Source organism: Glycine soja, chromosome 13, assembly GCF_004193775.1.
Source record: "Glycine soja cultivar W05 chromosome 13, ASM419377v2, whole genome shotgun sequence".
NCBI classification, from domain to species: domain Eukaryota; kingdom Viridiplantae; phylum Streptophyta; class Magnoliopsida; order Fabales; family Fabaceae; genus Glycine; species Glycine soja.
Genome location: NC_041014.1, coordinates 10059879 through 10080881, shown reverse-complemented (window position 1 = coordinate 10080881; position 21003 = coordinate 10059879). Strand labels below are relative to the sequence as shown.

The following is a 21003-nucleotide window of genomic DNA, read 5'->3' as shown; positions in this document are numbered from 1 at the left end:
TAAAATTATTGCCTCCTAGTCAATCGAGTGTTAATCTTGTTATGCGCTGATCATCTTCCAATCATGCCTTGTTAAACTGCTTGACAACCTATCATGTTGTTACTTTCGTTACGAATAAAGAGAGACTTTCGCCCTTGTTGTAGTTCTTAGGAGATGTCTGGTATAAAGTTGTTTAAGAATATAGAGTAGTTAGGAAAATTACAAGGAGTAGTTAGGAGGCTGTTTACGCTGAAATTTGGTAAACAATCGCTAGTCTAAGTTAATTGCTTGCGAGATCAACTAGTGAATCTCAGGAGCATGTCATTTGTGTGTTTGCATTAAATGTAAAGCCTTTAATGTTCATCATTGCAAAAAACATTCACTGGTTTGAGATTTGCAGAAAGTAAAATTCTTTGACAGAATCGAAATGCTGGAAGTAACTTGACAAGGGAAAGGTAAATTGCAGAATTTAAAGGATTAGCGAGTTCATTCGATCGAATGAACCATTTAAAAGGCAGGAATTATAAAGTGAAACGTAAATTGCATTGCACTTGAAATGTAAAGTTTACATAAACTTAAAATGGTTCACAATCATACATTCTCCTTGCGTACTCGTTTCTCTCTGCACTGGGTACTTTGAGTGTATAAGGATTTGTAGAAATGATTTGCGACCTCGAAATCTGCCTAAAGAACTGCTATATATAGACATTCGAAAATAAACTGCCCTAACGGTCGAACACTATCCTAATGCCAAGTGTCCTGCTACGTACACCTTGCATGCACATAACTGCTCCTTAGAACGGTTATCCATATTGCTCGAAGTCGAACTAATTTTGTGAAGTTTTGTCAGAAATTGCGCTAAGTCCAGAAATCTTGTTGCCTTGACTTCGATTCGACCATATGCCAGCTCGATTCGCCCAATGGTTCGAAGCCCTCTTTCTTGTCTTAGCCTTGTATTTTGTAAATACTTCCTTGAACCTGTGAATCCTTTTCAATAGACTCTTATTTCTTTTCGATTCAACAGAATCTGGCAAGCTTCTTGCTCTTTAATACGCTTCAAAATTCAAGACGACATCTAATGCGTATTTAGAGCATATTTTTAGCTCATAAAAAATATGGGCTAACAGAGGCCTGGTGTGAAACCTTAAGAAAGTGTAAAGTCGTTAGTAAGGTGTTGCTTTGTTGAGCATAGAAGTTAATGGTTCATGCAGGTCTCAAACTTGTGACTTTTGCATTATTAATACGACACTCTAATCAATTGAGCTAATATGCCAATTATATTAAAAAATAATTAACACCGCTATATATAACACTAAAATTTATAATGTATATTTAATACACATATAAGTTTACATAATAAATTTTGTAAAAATTAATTTTGATCTAATAATGTATTTTTTTACATACATAAATTTTTATTAAACCTATAATTTTTATTTAAATTTTATATATATAAAAAAAATACATTATTAGATCAAAATTAATTGTTACAAAATTTATTATGTAAACTTATATATATTAAATATACATTAAAAATTTTAGCATTATATATAAAGATATTAATTATTTTTTAACATAATTGGTTTATTAGCTCAATTGATTCATCCATATAGATAAACACGGATTGAATGAATAATTTGTATGAACTTATAAGGATTGATCTTATGGATTGTCAATCCTAAGTTATATGTAAAAATAATATTAAAATTATAAAAAATATGTTAAGTGTAAAAGAAAAAATAACAGGAAAAAAAATCCAAAAACAATTTATTTGTACGATAGTGACAAAATAACTTGTGACAAAATAACTTGTCAAAATCTACCGATGAATAATAGCAGTGTTCTGGGACACAACGGCTTTTAAAGAAAAATTGTGGTTATACATTTTATGAAAAATGACAAAACCTAATGAATGGATTTCATAGAATAAATAATGGCAGACACAAATCAATCAAAAGGGGCTTAGTAGTGGCTAACTGTTTGCGTTTACTCATCAATTATGTTTTCGTTTTTTTCATTTGTTTAGTGCGTTTTAACTGTGAAACAAAGGGACATGTGAATGATTAACATTCGTGAACGCAATAACCTTTCTTGTGCCAAATAACATTCTTCATAAATCTTAGTAAAACATATGTGCTCTTGTCTTGAAGCAAAACATTATCAATTTTTTCAAGGTATGAAAGTAATCATGGATCTTTGTTAACCGATAATTTTGTTCTTTTTCTTTTCTAATCTCTTGAAAATTGAATGCATTCTCACCTGAAACACTTTTTTTTTCCTTGAAGTAAAAATATATCCTAAATTTTTCACCTTACATTTTCAAGCATGCTAAAATAACTCTGTACTCTTCATGATTGCACCTCAAACTCAAAGACCTAAACATTTTGATGCTAGTTGTTAGTAGGAGGGTTAAAATATTTTAACTGTTGTAGTCAACGTAGAAACAAAAATACTTTTAAATATATTTTATTTTCTAAAATGTTGGAATTTTCAATTTGTTTCTTATTTAACCTTTTAACCATTTCATTTAATAAAAACAATGGATTTTAAACCTTTATTAGAAGCGAAAACACGTGCTTTTTTATTATAGTGTTGAAGGATTAAATATGAATAAAATTTAAATAAAGATTAAATTTAAAAAATAATATCACATTTTTAGAAATTAAAAACATACTTAAATTGAATAGTACAAATAAGAAATGACGAAGTCGAATGAACCGCAATTTAAAAATATTAAAATTAAGTAATTTTATTTAACAAAAACAAAAAAACAGTGCTTTTATAGAAGTTATTTTTTTGGGTACATTTTTACAGAATTTAATTGGTTTATTTTTACTTTTAAAGAGAATAATATATATATATATATACAACTGAATTATATACTACCTTAACTTATTGTAAAAATTTTGGATTCTAACATGGTTTTCTAAAAACCATCTTAAAATGTATTTTCTTAAAAAAATTAAAATAATAAAATTATTATCATAAAAAAATTAAACATCTTACTTTTATTCATAACACTAGCAAGGAATCCATTGTCGGCATCATAGGACCTGATTAGAAGTAAATTACAAAATTCACCTATAGTGGTTCAAAGCACATGCAATCACCCATTACCCAATTAATTAATACTAGAGCTAAAGCCATTACACCCACTACCCAATTTGATACCCTCAAAGGTCAAAATTTAAAAATAAGGGAATCATATTCCAGAAACCTATAATAGACATTGTCTTTTGCAGAATAAGCCTTGCCTCCATTTTGATTCCCCAGCAACCTGTAATAAACCAAATACATATTGGTAAGTTCATGGGACATGAACGACTCTTGATGCTAGTTTTTTCAGCATAGAGTGGAATATACTTTATGGAAATGTATTGTGACTAGAATGCCTAGTTGGTGGTAACTACTATTTTTTATGTGCACAATGTCACATGAACAATTTAACACTACAAATAGATAGTACATAGCAATATATATTGCGTGTGTGTTAGGGAATTAGATGAAACCAATGCCAAAAGACTCACACGAAAGCTACAACATAATTGCTTTGGAAAGTGTGATTTTTTCGTTCAACGTGGTTTTAAAGTATATCCAAACACATCCACAGTAGGCCTCCTGAGCAACTACCAAGAGGGCACTCAGGAAGATGTTTATATCATTCCGTGCTCCGGAGTATACATAAATAGATGTCAACTGCAATTGGCAAGTACATCCATTATATCCTCTTTGGAATTTTTCTCATTGGATACAAGGACATTATAGATCACCAAAGGTTTAACTTTATTTGGTTGTTTTCTTGGTCACTTTATCGATATCATTTAGTAGAAATGAAATAGGTAAAGGCTAACCTGAGCTAGAGCTAGAAGCACAAGTCTTCCAATGTGTTCAAGAAAACCAGCACAATCTCCAAGGGAAAAGGCATCTTCCATTGAGGGAACATGCAACCAATCATCTACACCAATTCTGCATCAATCAACAACATCAATTAAATGGAGATCACAATTGACCAACAATGTTTTTTATTTTTAGGCAGCACACATACATTCCACCTTGAGATTTAGGAAGATCTATTGTTTTCACAAACTAAGAAGCACCAACCCCTGTGGACCAAACCAAGAGGCCATAAGGAACTTTTTTTCCCTCACTCAAAATTATCTTTTTGAGATGCACCATCTTCACTACACCCCACATAAGACGGACCCTCAACTGATATAACAAACATTGACTGTATCAGGCCTAAACTTGAAAGTTAAAACCATGAGCTAGTTGCTAATCTATATAGATTAAAATATATGGTCAAAACTCAAAAGGTTTACCTTTATGATACAATCCTTCCAAGGATGGGACCCATAACCAAAATCATAGTTAGGAGACTCCAAGAAGATTGAGCTAGAGATGTAGGAGAAGGTCCTAGGATTCTCATGAGCCTTAGGATGGATTTTGGGTCCATGAGCTAAATATGAGCTCACTTATCTTTGTACATATTAGATTAGAGTTTTATTATTTTTAGGCCTTGTATTTAAGGTTGCATAGTGTAGAGAGGGTACCCTAGTAATGTAGGATTTTTCAGTCCTTGTATTTTAAGGCACTTAGACTAGTTTTTGTATTAAGGGTAGTTTTGTAATTTCACATGCATTAAGTATATTATTTGATGTGTGTGTTGGGAGAGAAATTTAATTGAATTGGGAGAAGCCCAATCCAATTAAATTTTGAACCATCCTAGGGGAGAGGTGAGCATTTGTTTGTTACACCTCATTGCCACATCATATAGTCACACTTTGTGCATGTCCTTCATGCTTTACATGTCTCATGACACTTAAGCACACTTAGTAGAGAATCTTGGACTTGATCTTGGATTAGTGGGTTGAACCATAGCTAAAATTCACTAATCATAATTAGTGAAATTTTGGCTTCAAATTTGGCTCCACAAATTCAAATTCAAATTCAAGTGAAATTTGAATAGAAATTGAAATTTTCCTCCAATTTTGTGTGACACTTAGGCTATAAATAGAGACCTTGTGTATATATTTTTTCAAATTTTATCATTTGAGAAGAAATTATACTTCAAAGTTCAGACCTCATTAATTTCATGCCCCTTCTCTCCCTTTCCATCCACTCATCTTTTCCCACCTTCAAGCATGACTTCCTATGGTGGTGAGCTTGTTCTTGACTCATCTTCTCCTTGAAGTGGCGTCTCCAATCACCTTTTCTCCTTCTCCATTCCACTGCCATTGATCCTTAAGAAGCAAAAGAATCTATTGATGAAGAAGATCCAAGGCCTACAAGCTCTACATGGAGTTACATCACTTTGTTAAGTGCTTTATTGCATATTGTCGTACACTAACATTAAAGCATGACAATATCTCATTTGCCTAATCATAAAAAGTCATCATAATGGTTAAGTATACCGATTTTAACCTCAACTCACACAATAGGCTTTCCTATATGGAAGTGAATTTAGCTAGGTCCTAGGAACCTCAATGAGTGTGACGTGAATGTAATCTTTGACATGAATATAGTGCTCTTTGTAGATGCAAATGCCTTTGGTGTTTTGATGATGATCATGATGATATGATGCAATTGATGCAAATGGGCTTTTCAAGTTTAACTTCAAGACAGTACTTCAAGAATACAAGTCACAACATCAAGATGATCACTAGTATATTAGGAAGGGAATTCCTAATTGAATTAGCAAAAGGTTTGACCAAGTATTTTAAATTAAAAAGTGTTTTTCAAAGGATTTACTCTCTGGTAATCGATTACCAGAGGATGTAATCGATTACCAGTGGCCAAATATGCTTTACAACAGCTACTAAAAATTTGAATTCAAAATTTAGACTGTGTAATCGATTACACAATTTTGATAATCGATTACCAACAGTTAATAAACGTTTTAATTCAAATTTTAAAAGCTGTAATTGATTACACAAATCTTGTAATCGATTACCAAACAAGATTTTCAGTAAAATCTTTCTAAGAGTCACAACTTCTCAAAGGGCTTTTTCATGACCACCAATGGTCTATATATATGTGACTTATAACACGAATTTGCTCAGAGTTTTTCAGAACAACAAGTGTTTATCCTCTCAAAGAGCAAAATCATTTTATCCTCTTAAGAATTCCTTGGCCAATTCAATTGCAATTCATTAAGGAATTATTTGAGTGCTCAATCTGTAAAATCTATCTCTTTCTAGAGAGATTCATTCTTCTTCTCCTTCTAATTCTCTAAGGGATTAAGAGACCAAGAGTCTCTTGTTGTAAAAGAATTCTAAACACAAAGGAAGGATTGTCCTTGTGTGTTTAGAACTTGTAAAAGGAATTTACAAGATAGTGGAAATCTCAAGCGGGTTGCTTGGGGACTGGACGTAGGCACAAGGGTGTGGCCGAACCAGTATAAATTTGAGTTTGCACTTTCTTTTCCCTTAAACTCCTTTATTTATTATTGCTTTATATTCATATTCAAATTGTTTTAATTGAATCAATATTTAAGAAGTTCATTGTTAAGGGAATTTATAACTTGAATAGAAAGTGAAATAGATTTTTAATTAGGGAAGTAGTTTGGAATATCTTAATTCAACCCCCCTTCTTAAGATATCTGAGGCCACTTGTCTAACACTCTTGAACATCTCTCATGATGAAATCACTCAATTCACGAGTAAATTCCACTCTTGTAGGGCCACCTCCAATAACTACACAGTGCAGAAGGCATTTCTTTTCTTCTTTTGATATGTCTGTTACATGAAAATGTTCTTAGCATGTAGGCTTCAGCAAGAAAATGACAACTGCAGAGTTATTAATACAAACAAAGTGAAACAATTGCAAATATAATGATGTATAACAACTTTAAATGGCTCCTGCTGAAGAATAATATTAAAAGAAAAAGAAAGATTAAAAGTGAATTAGAGGAGAAAATAAAGAGAACTCAGAATAGAATATGTGAATGACATATAGATGTGATGCATTTTCCTTATTTCTTGAGAAAGCATCAGATTAAGGAGAAGTCTCTTCCTTATTTCTTGAGCATGGTTCACTTTGTGTAGGAAAAAAGCATTTTTCCTTTACTCCCTTGATACCAAAAGTTAAAGGCTCAGATCCTGATGCAATTACAAGCTTGTCATATGCGACTTTGAATTGGTAAGGCTCTCGAGGCAATCCACCATTGTTAACTACCTCACAATAAATTTGTTGACATGAAATAAAAATGAGTAGGCATTTCACTAGAAAAACTTCTGCATAAGTTTATGTGGAAGCAAAGCTACCATGATGATTCACCAAGATGTTTTGATGATGCCAAAGCTCAAAGAGTTGTTTCAAGATTAAAGAATCAAGCATTCAAGATTCCACTCAAAGATTCAAGAATCAAATGAAGAAATCAAGAAGCATCAAGCCAAGTCAAAGTAGGTAGTAAAAAGTATTTTTCGAAAAAAAACATCAAATAGCACATTTTTTGTTTTAAAAAGGATTTTCTGAAATCTTCTAAGTTACCAGAGTTTTTACTCTCTAGTAATCGATTACCATTTGGTAGTAATCGATTACCAGTGACCAGGATGGTTTTCAAACTGGTTTCAGTGCTTTGCAATGTTCCAAAATGATTTTCAAATAATGTAATCGATTACACTATATTAGTAATCGATTACAAGTGAATTTGAATGTTGGAATTCAAATCCAATTGTGAAGAGTCACAACTTTTCATAAAATACATTGTGTAATCGATTACACCATTATGGTAATCAATTACCAGTGAATGTTTTTGAAGAAAATATTAAGAGTTATAACTCTTAACATGGTTTTCTCAAAAGGTATCAAGGTTCTATAAATATAAGACCTTGGCACGCATTTTAAATATACAATAACACAAAAACACATTTGATTACACAGAACTTTCCAATGCTTTTCTCTTGCAAAACCTTTGCCAAATTCATTCTAAGTTTTTGTTCAATCTTTCCTTGAAGAAAGGAAAATTCTGCAAAAACAAAAACTGTGCTATCCTTCTGTTTTGTTCTCTTCTTCTTCTTTCCTTCTCCTTCTTGCCAAAATAATTCAAAGAACTAACCGTCTGAGAATTCTTTTGATTCCCCAAACAAAGAATTCAAAGAACTAACCGTCTGAGAATTCTTTTCCCAAACACTGAATTCAAAGAACTAACTGTCTAAGAATTCTGTGTAAGAAGCGGGTAGCTTCTTGGTTGTAATAGTGAATACAAAGGAGGGTACATCCTTTGTGATTCGCTTCAAGTAGAGGGTACATCTACTTGGTTGTTCAAAGAGAACAAGGGAGGGTACATCCTTTGTGGCTCTTTGCTTGTAAAGGATTTTTACAAAGAAAGGAAATCTCAAGAGGTTGCTTGAGGACTGGATATAGGCACGGGTCGTTGTCAAACCAGTATAAAACTTGTGTTTGCTTTCTTCTTCCCTACGCTCTTTACTTTTTCGTTGTGTACTTTTTATTTCCGCTTCACTTTTGTCTAAGTTATTGTTTCTATTCTTTACTTTCTCATAATTTAGTAGTAAAGCCTAATTGAATCTAGTAACATTAAGAAGGATAAATTTTTAATTAGTCAAGACACGTTCATAATTAATTCAACCCCCCCCCCCTTCTTAATTATTCCGAGGCCACTTGTTCCAACAGTTTATATGTCTCACATTGAGCATTCCATGAGTACATGAATGTCCATAGAATGTAAAGAAAACATAGGCCAAAGGGTGTATATCATTTCACTCACTTCATGTTTGCATGTGTCAATGCCAGTGCAAGAAGCTAGAAAGAAGTAGGAGTTAAGGTCCCTTGCTAATGCATCCTGTATTCTAGATACAGGCTTAGCAACAATTCTAAATTCTAGGGTTCCAACATGGTGTAAATGGTGAAATGGTGATCACCATATAATCAGTGCTTAAATAGAAGAAAATAAACGATTATATGTAACATTATATCCAATTTACCTCATAGCCACAAGTGGCAGAAGTTGGTCAAATGTTGAACGAGAGGGGAAATAAAATATGAAAACAAAATGCGACAAATGTAAGAACGTTGCATTAAACAAGTGGGTATTATAAGTGTGTACATGATAACTCATTAGGGATATGATTTTTTTAATCAACGGTGAAGCTATTCTATGTATCTTCCACATCTAATTTAACATGAAAAATGTGCATATAAGCACATTAATAATACACATATTCTTAATAGTGGCATAAATATTAGAACTATAACAAAGATAAAAGTCTCATGTAAACAAAGAGAAAACATAAAAAGTACAAAATTAGGCAGTTGGTATGCAGTTACAAATGGTTTTTAAAAGTCAAGAATTTTATGGTATTACACAATATATACAACTGCATGTTTTTAGGAACTAAAATGACTATTACCCTATTTGCAAAATAACAGAGAAAATATACACAATGCAATTGAGAACTAAGAATATAACTCAACCATAGAAGGTAACTCTACTCAACTAGGTTATAGACTAGAAAATTGCAAATGAGACTTAATGGCTTCTTAGCAGTCATGATTTCTGAGAGTGAGACAGCCTAAAATGATTCAAATTGACAATGAAAAATCAAGTATGTTTAGATTATCATAAAACATAAATTCAAATACAATAAAGAAAAAATGTAAAAATCAATAGCTAGCTTAATGCATTAAAAATTAACATCTTACTAATCACGTTGTTATGTTCATTACTCCATATGAGAACTGCATGTTCTCCCTCCAGTTACTGATCAATGGTATAAAAGATTCACTTGTGCAATAACCTTGTTCTATTTAGACTAACAAATAACAAGATGAATAGTTAGTACAGGACTCTAGATGCAACTGGATAAATAGAAGTCCAATATACATACATAAGATATACAACACAACAAACTACCAAAGGAGACATCAATACAAAGAAAATAATTATCCTTAAAATTATCATCCCATTGTTCTCTCCATTGCACATTCAACTTTCTGACAGAAGAATTCAAACAGAAAACCAAGGGTCACATATATACCTATATAAAAAAGTGTTATGTGCTTGAGCTTGTGCAACCTTTTCCATAGTTAACATTCCATACATCCTCTACTAGAAAAGTCTGCCTACAATCATAAAACAAAGCAATAGAAATAGGGAAAAGTTTCCATCACTATTTAACAATAGAATCAAGTAACAAAAAACAAAAACATTTAAGCTATAAACAATTTTTTCAACATTGAAAGTTAAATAAACTCAGACAAAATTCAGATGTATGTTCACAAGACTAGACCATTAACCTTACTATCATAACCTGCAATTCATAACAAGTATAAGAACTTAAATGCTATAATCACAGAAAAACACAAGATAACAATAACCATAAGACATAGTAAAATTCAAAACCCCAAAGCATAAATTTTTCAGAACCATTTATAAATCTCAAATACTTGAAAAGTAAATTAAAATAAAAATGTTTTTTTTTATGTTTCTAGGTATAATCTATATACCCCGAGATGGTGGTCAACAAAGATGTGTTGCTTTGGTTGTTGGGGTAAGTTGCTTATGTCAGCAAGAATTTTGTTTTGGGAAGCTCCCACATTAGCCACAGGAATAAAATCTCCCTTCACCACTTTCACTCTCTTTGCTTTTGCACCTGCAACTCATCAAGTAACATTTAAGATTTGAAAAAAAAAACCCAGATTTGCGAGTAGAGTTTTTTGCTTAGAAGAGCCCAAATTTTGAAGTTCAAGTTGGAAACCAAAGGGGACTGTATTGTACCTAATAAACAAAGTGGGAGGAGGCGTCGACGCTGGAGGGAGAGGAGAGGCACGACATTCGGAGAGAGAAACAGAGGGAGAGAGTGAAATTGAAATGAAAGTAATGAGCACGAGTGATGAGTGCATGATATATATTTAAACTTAAAGACGGTTTTCAAAAACCGTTTTTGTATCCATGTTTTCTTAGATGGTTTTGCAATGAAACTGTTTTAAATAACTTCTAGTTAATTTCAAAAAGGCCACAACCTAGCTTATTAAGATGGTCTTATAAGTAACCGTCATTCTAGAAGCGTTTATATTTATAAAAATGTCATCGCCTATCCTACTAAGACGGTTTTGTCGCGACCGTCGTCAAAGGTATGTTGTAAAAATTCATTTTTTTTAGTAGTGTATGTTGAGTTGGAGATGAAGATGGCAGAAAATGAGGGAGGAGGATGATGAAAGGGAAAACAACTTATATTTTGTGATGATTTTTAGCTGTCAATATATTTATTTTATTGACAGAGTTAAGTTTGCACGAACAAAAGAACCATTTTGATCCTTTTAAAAAAACATAAAGGATCAAAATGGATTTTTTTAAAGTTAAAAGATCATATTGAACAAAAAAAAAAGATACATGACCAAATAAATCATTTGGTCTTAAAAAAAAGATTATCTACAGATAGTATAAAAAAAAATTATATCATCATTTTCCTATCGCAAACTATCATGTACAATAAGTTTATTAATTTTTACAATGGTCATTTTAAAAGTCATATCAATGATGACTTGCGATTAAATAACAATGTAAAATTATTTGACATTGTCAATGTATAGTCATCAATCTTAATTTTTTTTAAAGACCACATATATTCTCTATGGGATGCAATCGTGGTCAAGTCTCGAGCAAGATCACTACGAATGACATAATTTTTTCTTCAAATATTTAATATAAATACATACCTAAAACTTGAACTTGATAACATTAGTTAGTTAAGTTAAAATAACAACGTGTCAATTGATTTATGCACTTGGTAATAACGTCTATATAAATTACTTAAATATACAAATTATTTGCATATTTATTCAAAAAGAAAAATAAACACTATAAATTTTGAAAAAACCAAACAGCAAATACAAACATTACACCGACTTACATAAGTTATTAAGTTCGAGAAAAATAACATGATTAAAAAGAAATATCTAAAGATGACTAATTAAATTCTCGAATAGAAAATTTGTTATCATTAAACCTAAGCTTTGGGGAGCATTGATAGGTATGTGACTTACTTAAACTAAAAGTTTCCTTGATGTTGAACTACAAATTGATTCAACTATTATAGTTCATAGTATTTTAGGAGGCAAGGTTAGGAGTGCTAGTGGGTGAAGTTCGGTGGTAACTGTTAAATATGAACTATTTTTTATAATAAAAATATATTAAAAATATCTTTAAAAATATTTATTTAACAGTTATTTTTGACTTAAATGTTAGGAATTGATATTTTTCTTATTTATGATTTACAGATATGAAAAGGAGGGATTAAAAGTGAAAAAGATCTAGAAAATATAAAAAATATGAATAAGAAAGATTTTTGGCATCAGGCCCAAGTCCACTCCAACAACTATAAAAAGAAGTCAAGCCAAGGAGAGAAGAGACCACTCAGGAGACTCAGAGCTCTCTAATGAATACATCCTAAGCCTGAGTATCTCTAGTAGGGAAAATCTTTCTTTTTATGTCCTTTTTCCATCCCTTCTCCCATCAGTTTCTAAACCACTTTTCAAGTGTAAGGCCTCTTATGACTATGAGAGGTTAAACCCTTAGTTATGGTCTGACAGGCCTAAAAAGTCAAAAGATGTATTGTACACTTCATATTTATCAATGCAAACATGTGTTTTCTTTCCTATTATCCTTTCTTATTTTAATTTCACGTATCATTCATCCTTGCATCATCTTTAGGGGTTAGGTGCTCGACAGAGGGTAATCCTTAATAGAAATACAAGGAAAGTCTTACATGCATCAGTTTTAGGGATTAGTCGCTCGACAGATGGTAATTTCTAATAGAACTAAAAGGAATGAGTATCTTGATAAAATCATTGCTAGACATAGAGTGACTGCATTATGCCTATGCATCAAAGCAAACATCTAGAATTAAAACTTCATGCATTTTATCTATTGAGTCTTTGCAAAGGCATTTGGGAGATAGATAGGTAAAATAGGTTTGTCATCGTGAGACATCATGGTAAAGTATTCTAACAAATGTTGGTAAGAAAAATTTTACCAAATTGATAAAGAAAAATCTAAAATAATACATCTTAAGCAAATAAGGCATACTAGGTCAAACATTATCACAGTCTGAATTTATCTTTCTTTATCTTCATCTTAATCTTCTATTTTTTCTTATCTTTTACTTTTATTATTTTATCTTTTTTATCTTCTACTTTTTTATCTTTATCATCTTTTAATTTAAATCTTTTATCTTTTCTTTTAGATCTTTATCTTATCTCTAATATTTTTGTACCTATTATTTTAAATTCCTTATCTCTTGCTTGTAAATTGGGTTTGCATCAAACTAAGTACAAACAAAGTCCCTATGGATTCGACACTCGGACTTCCGAGTACTTTACTACTTGAGACAATTTGGTGCACTTACCAATGAGTTAACAAGTTTTTGGTGTTGTTGCCGGTGACTTTGTTCTTCGTACTTGGTTGTTGCATATTCCAATTTTAAAGTAATCAATTTTCATCTTTTCACTTTTATTTTATTTTATTTTATTTTTAAAAAAATAAATTCTTTTGAGTCTATGCTTGCAGGGTGGAACCTCAGAAGAACTTGATCCATGGAAGACATTTTAAATATTGAATATCTTTTTAAGAGGTGGATTGAGTATCTTGACAACGCATGATCAAGGGTCAGTCACTCACCATCGGTAAATTGTGATTTTTGTGGAGGAGAGCATTTCAATGGCAACTGTCATCTCTACTCCATGAAAAACTCTTGGTGGGGAAAAAAGTTACACCCTTACAATCAATATGAAGAAGAAACAACTCTTAATCTTGAGAGTATGTTTACGGAATTCGTGGCATACCATGCTAGCTCTAAAGCCAATCAAAACTCAACGCAAAATCAGGAAATTCGTGTTGGCAAGAGCTACTCCATGGAAAATTGTCAGTGGGAGCAAGAGTTACAACCCTACAATCAACATGAAGAAGAAAGAAGTTCTAATCTGGATAATTTGTTGATGCAATTCAAGGAATCAGCTAAATCTACTCAACAAGCATTTAAAAGTCTAGAAATTCAAGTTGGTAAGCTAGCAAAAGAAGTGGCTAAATTTATGGCCACAAGGGAAGAAAACTTTGTAGAGGTTGAAGCTCAAGAGGAAAGCCTTGTAGAAGAGCATGATTCAAGAGAAAAAGATGAAGAAAAAAGTAAGGAGAAAGCACAACAATGGGAGAAGTGCTCACAAATAGAAATTCAATGAGAAAGTATTCTCCAAGTCAATACCCCTCCTCATCAACTGATTATCAAGGAAGAAAGGCATGGAGAACATGATAAATCTTTAAGTGTCATTCTCTCCTTGACCACCAACACTTCTCTTGCAATGATATGGAAGGTGTTTCTAGAATACATAAGTTTCATGGAGTCTATAGCTAAGAGGCGAAAATGCAAGGAAGATGAGTTCTATGTGACCTTTATGCCACCTTGAAGGCATTTGACCCGTCAAGCTAATGACATTAAAGAAGCGCTTACTGGGAGACAACCCAAGATTTCTTACCCTATCTCTCTTTTAGTTAATTGCATTGTGTTTTTTTTAGGATAGTTGTGTTGTTTCTTTTCTTTATTTTTGATTTTGTGCATTTTAATTTCAGCAATTAAATTCTAGTAGTTTAAATTCAGTCATTGAATAAAGATTGCATGATATTTATGAAGTCATTGCCAAAACTTTTTCTGAAGGACTTAAACACTTGAAATGATGCATACCATTTTTGTGAAAATGTTGGTTCCATGAAGGCAAGCGTTAGTTCAAGTAGTGGAGTACGAATCACAACAAAGAGAGAAAAGACTAACTTGTGAGAGAGCGTCTGTTTTTATTTTCCTGATTTTGCGTCATTCTTAGACTATTAGATTAATTACATGAGGTGGAAGTGATCAAGGCCCTGTTTCTGTTTCTTCTTATTTTCAACCACTTAGCCAAAAAGCAAACCTTTGATAAAAATTTATCCCTTACACCTTACTTGAGCCAAAAATGATAATCATGTCTTTTGTAAAACCCCTAAGCCTACTTTAATTATCTTCTACCTTGTTTTAGGGTTTAAGAGAGCATAAGGGTTTTAGTCATGATATGCCCCTAATTTGGGGGAGGGTTAAGGTAAAAATTGTCTCATGAAGGTAAAATAGCACACAATAAGGCACCCTCAAAAAGCTTGTAAGCCTAATGTTTCAAAAAAATGGGGGGGGGGGGGGGTAGAAAATAAATAGGTGTCATAAGTGTTGTTAAAAAAAAGGCAGAAAATAAATAGGTGCCATAAGTGTTGTTAAAAAAAACAATAAATTGAGGCTGAAAAATAAATAAGCCTAGGTAGAATAAGTGGAAGTTTTTCTAGGATAAATGCTCTCTTATAACCCTAATTTTTGAAATCCCAGGAAAATCATAATTTCTTTGATTAGACAGGTCGCATTACAAGCCAATAAAAGTCCTTAGTCATCCACCAAGTGTAAGCAGAATAACTTTAATTGAGATGAAGTGCAAAATTGGGAACATTAATTGCAGGTCGTAGAATTTTAAACACTCACCCTAGACACTTGTGCACAAAGAAAAATACTAAAGCCTTGTGAGAAAAAGTGAGGCAAGCCGACCTGATTGATTTTTGGTACTAACCAATTATATCTCAATATTTGTTTGTGCTTCCATTGCAAGATCATGGAAAATGCAAGAAGGTCCAACTAAGGGAATATTAAAAATTGCAGCTATTAAAAGTGTTGGAGCATTCAAAGCATGCTCTCATTTTTGTTTGTGCTCGAGGACAAGCAAAGTTTTTAATTTGGGGGATTTTGATAACTGCTAAATATGAGTTATTTTTAATAATAAAAATATATTTAAAATATCTTTAAAAATATTTATTTATCAATTATTTTTGGCTTAAATGTTAGGAATTGATATTTTTCTTATTTATGACTTACAGATATGAAAATGAGAGATTAAAAGTGAAAAAGATCCAAAAAAATATGAATAAGGAAGATTTTTGGCATCATGCCCAAGTCCACTCCAATAACTATAAAAAGAAGTCAAGCCAAGGAGAAAATACACCACTCCAGAGACTTAAAACTCTCTAATGAATACATCTTAAGCTTGGGTATCTCTAATAGGGGAAATCTTTCTTTTTATGCCATTTTTCCATCTCTTCTCCCATCAGTTTCTAAACCTCTTTTCAAGTGTAAGACTCTTATGGCTATGAGAGGTTAAATCTTTAGTTAGGGTCTAACAGACCTAAAAAGTCAAAAGATGTATTGTACACTTCATATTTAACAATGCAAACAGGTGTTTTCTTTCCTATTATCATTTCTTATTCTAATTTCATGTATCATTCATCCTTGCATTATCTTTAGGGTTTAGGTGTTTGATAGAGGATAATCCTTAATAGAAATACAAGAAAGGTCTTACATGCATTAATTTTAGGGATTAATCGCTTGACAAAGGATCATTTCTAATAGAACTAAAAGGAAAGGATATCTTGATAAAAATTATTGCTAGACATAGAGTGATTGCATTATGCCCATGCATCAAAGCAAACATCTAGAATTAGAACTTCATGCATTTTATGTATTGAGTCTTTGTAAAGGCATTTGGGAGATAGATAGGTAAAATAGGTTTGTCATCGTGAGACATCAGCGGCAAGTATTCTGACAGATGTGGGTAGGAAAAAATTCACCAAATTGATAGAAAAAGATCTAAAATAATGCATCTTAAGCAAATAAGACAGGATAAGTCCAATATTATCACAGTCTGAATTTATATTTCTGTGCCCGTTATTTTAAATTTCTTGTTTATTGCTTGTAAATTGGATTTGCATCAATCTAAGTACAAACAAAGTTCCTATGAATTCAATACTCGGACTTCCGAATATTTTACTACCTAAGACAATTCGGTGCACTTTCCAATGAGTTAACATCTCATCATCACTCTTTTAGTCAATTATTTTCATTAACGTTAATTATTAATTGTTCATTAATTATGAAGTACTTGCCGCACAACATATTTTTAATTAATTTAATAACAACCATAAGAACAATATCAACAACGTATGAAACACATTTTAAGCTAGATTCATATACTAGTGAAAGTGAGAAGGGAAAATAAACTAATATTGACCATACAAATATACATTGATAATCAAGATGAATTTTATTTGGATACAATATTTATCTCATTCAATATAATATTAAATGATCGCAATTAATTCTTCTCAAGTTCTCATACTTTGACTTGACATGCTACTTCTATACAGACATACACTCAGTTTTTAAGTTAGACAAACCCAAAAAAATTTTCGCCGTCCATTTGACTTGTTAATAATTTAAGTATCATCATCTTATGAATCTATTGTTTGTGCATGCTAATAGATAGTTAAACCTAAATATCAATAGTATTAGTTAAATTAACTTTTTACTAATTTTAAGTTATTTCATTAAAAATAGTTTTTATTTCACTTAATAAAATAATCCAAATTACATTGAAGTTTTAAAATCAAATAAAACTTTATTTATCATATATTATATAAAATTTATTCAGCCTGCTATCTTTTATATTAAAAAAATTAAAGCAACAAATTGAAAAAATAAATAAAATGAAAGTTTTAAAAATATCATTTTCTGTTTTTAAAAGAAGGTACTCAAGATATAAAATGTCTCCAGTTTCAAAAATATTTTAAGCATTTGACTTATCATATAATATTTGAGATGATATTTTGTTCTATTTTTTGGTAGTTATATTTTTTTTATTTCATAAGCTATTAATTTTATTTTTTTAAAAGAGTTTTTATATTATGGATTCCATTCTTTCAAAGTTAATATAAATGTAAGAACGAAAATGTAAAACTATAATTGTCATTAATTTAAATTTAATTAATTCACGAAATATTTAAAGTTAATTAAGGTTATTACAAGATACTTTAATTCAAATTAATAATAAATATATTTCCTTACATTTAATTACTTTAGAGGAAACAATTCTTATGAATACCAAAGAAAAGAGAGGCACTCAATTCTAAAAATAAAGCATACAATGAGAGAGAGAGGGAAGGGGGGGGGGGGGGGGGGGAGAGGGAGGGAGGGAGAGAGAGAGATGAGTAGAAAGTAGAAATGGATAGTTAATTCTATATATAAAATGAGAATATGTAGTTTAGCAGTAATTCAGTAAAAAAAATTGTAGAAATCTAAACTTCTATAGCCTTTATTAATAGTTATAAACTATATATAAAATATAGATCAGGTTATGTAAAATTAAAGATTTATTTATTTTAAGATCAGTTAAAAAACAAAACAGCACATGAAAAGGATAATTATATAAGCAGGAGAATAATACATCTCTGTACACGACCCGAAGCAAGTGGATTAAAAAGCCAAATCAATACTAACCAAACAGTTAAAAAATCAAAAAGATTAAATTAATGGGATTTCATATGCTAAAGATGTGAAAATTTAATGTTGGTTTGGTGATTGGAAAAAGGGGCTTAAGCATGTAAAGAGAATGGATAGAAAATGAGATTGCATGTTCAAATTCTTTTAAACTAATATTTATTGATAAAAAGTTAAATTAATTTTATATTTTTTATCAGTAATTGATCTTATGCTTTAATTAATCTTAATAAGACATTATCATAATGGTGCAAATGAATTGATATGAAATTGTTCAAGTTTAACTAATTTTATTATTTTCTTTTATCATATTTACTTACTTGGGCGTTGAAACATCTTTGTAATTAATCATTCCATCGACATTCGAAGGACACCAGAAGATGACAAAAAGGTTTCGGCATGATCAGAAAGAAAATTATCTATGTATCCTTGAGGACATTAATTATATGAAGTTTTTTTTAGTTTAACCAGCAATAATCTGGATTTTGAGTTGTAGATATACATTTAAATTATATATTTAAAGACAATTTTATATTTGACTTGTGGAAAGATTGTCTGATAAAAAATTACCAGTACTGTAGTCTTACAAAAATTAGAAAAAATCTTGATAAGCCATTCAGATTGATGATCTGCATATATTATAAAACATGCACTCCATCTTGATATCAATAATAATAATAATAAAAGGGATCAAGATAGGTGCCCTAAAGGCACATGCAGATGGGAGCATGGTAGATTCTCATGGATCCATTGAAACAGACCTGTGCTATAAATAATAATAATAGAAAAAACTGATCATCCTCACTGCTATTCACACACTTTCTGAGTCCAAGCATGTGTCATTTTCTCCACAACCATCCAAATTCAATCAATTCGTCCCACCCCTAAATGTCCTTATAATATTAACCACGGCTCAGACACAACGACCTCTGTTTACTGATACAGTGGTCATGTACTCTCATTAATTTTTCTGTCTGCTACATTTCTATTTTGTGGGCTCCACTCATTACTTCACCAAATAATCACCTACTTTATTTAGATCCATTCCACTAATAATATACAAATTACTTTCATTATTAAATCCTCTATGTTAACTCTCGTTCAGGAGTAGACCATTTGTCTGGTGTATACTAACCAATATATAAGTAGCAATTAGTCAATATGGCTAGCAACTAACTAATAATAAGCATTTTTCTGATAGTAATTATTGTTCTATAAAAAGAAATGTACTGTAACTAGCTAGAAAAAATTCTTCATATTTAATAATTTTTTAAATTTAAAAATATAAATTTACATAAAAAAATATAAGAGAAATTTTTTTCATTATAAAATAATGATAAAATTATATATCTTAACAAAACATAACATAATTAGAATTGTCTTAATTATAATTTTCGTCTTTTTAGTTTGGATCATGTATGATTTTTGTTTTATTATTATTTTTGTTTAGTCAATTAAGTTCTCAATTTTTAAAATTTAAACAAGTCAATAGGTGGTAAAAAAAAATTAAAGAGATAAAAAATTAAAGTTGAAGAAATTGTAATATAAAATATTTGAATTAATACACTTTTTTTTTACATTATTGTGTCTTAAAATTCAAATTTTTAAAAGGGAAAATATATTTTTGTCCCTTGTTTTATCTTGATTTTTATTTTTAGATACTCATAAATTTTTTTACATTATTTTTAGTTCCTCATAAATTATTCTATTTTGTTCTTAGTTTCTGACATTAATTAAATTTAACTGTTAAGTGGTGATGTAGGCAGCATAAACTGCTTGTGAATTTTTTTAAAATAAGTTCCTGGAAGCTTTTAACTGATACAAATAATTTTACAGTCTAAATGTTTATTTTTATAACACTTCTAGTGGTTTCATAAAATATATGATGTTCAGGATTGATTTAATTATTCAGTTTTTTTATAAAAAAAAAAAAATCCACTGCTACATAGTTTCTAAATGCATATTATTATTATTTTTGCAACATTTCCAGCAGTTTTAGTCCAGCAAAATATTTTCAACAATTAAAGATAGCCAGAAACTTAAACAAAAAATTTTCAAACGCAAATTTTGCTCACCATGTCATCTTTTGGTAGTTGAAATTAATCACAGGGACAACAAACAAAATGAAACAGTTTACGAGGGAATAAATCAGAAAAAAAAAAGTTATGTGATGAGAATAAAAACTGTCCAAATACATAAATTTATGATCAGAGGACCAAACAGGCGTGGAGACTCTCCAATAAATAGTAGCAAACACATTTAATAAGGTACAAGTCGAGAAGGATGAAGGTTCACAGAAGCATAGACACTCATACCAAATATATATATGTTCTATTTTTTATTTATAATTTATTTTGGTTGTAATTTTGGCCCAAACTGTTTTAAAGGCTCGTGTCTATTCCTATATTTTCGATCAGATACTCTATATGTATGAATTTTATTTTCAATAGAAAGACTTTTGGCCTTTATAAAAATTTTGTGAGAACTTCTCTGTGTTCCTCACTGAACTAATCTCGAACTTATCATGATAATACTTATGGCGTCCACCTTGACTTATCTTCGCTTTCCGGAAGTAGTATTATGCAAAAACTCAGTAGCCTATATCAAGCGATTTGCTTCTAATAAAGATCACATCATTATGAGAAACTAAAAATAAAAATCAAGATAAAGGGAAAGA

At 30.7% G+C, this 21003-nt stretch overlaps 1 pseudogene; it reads right to left on the bottom strand.

The window, feature by feature from the left end:
* Positions 1 to 2964: 2964 nt before the first annotated feature.
* Positions 2965 to 8836, bottom strand: LOC114381558 (annotated as a pseudogene).
* Positions 8837 to 21003: the final 12167 nt, after the last annotated feature.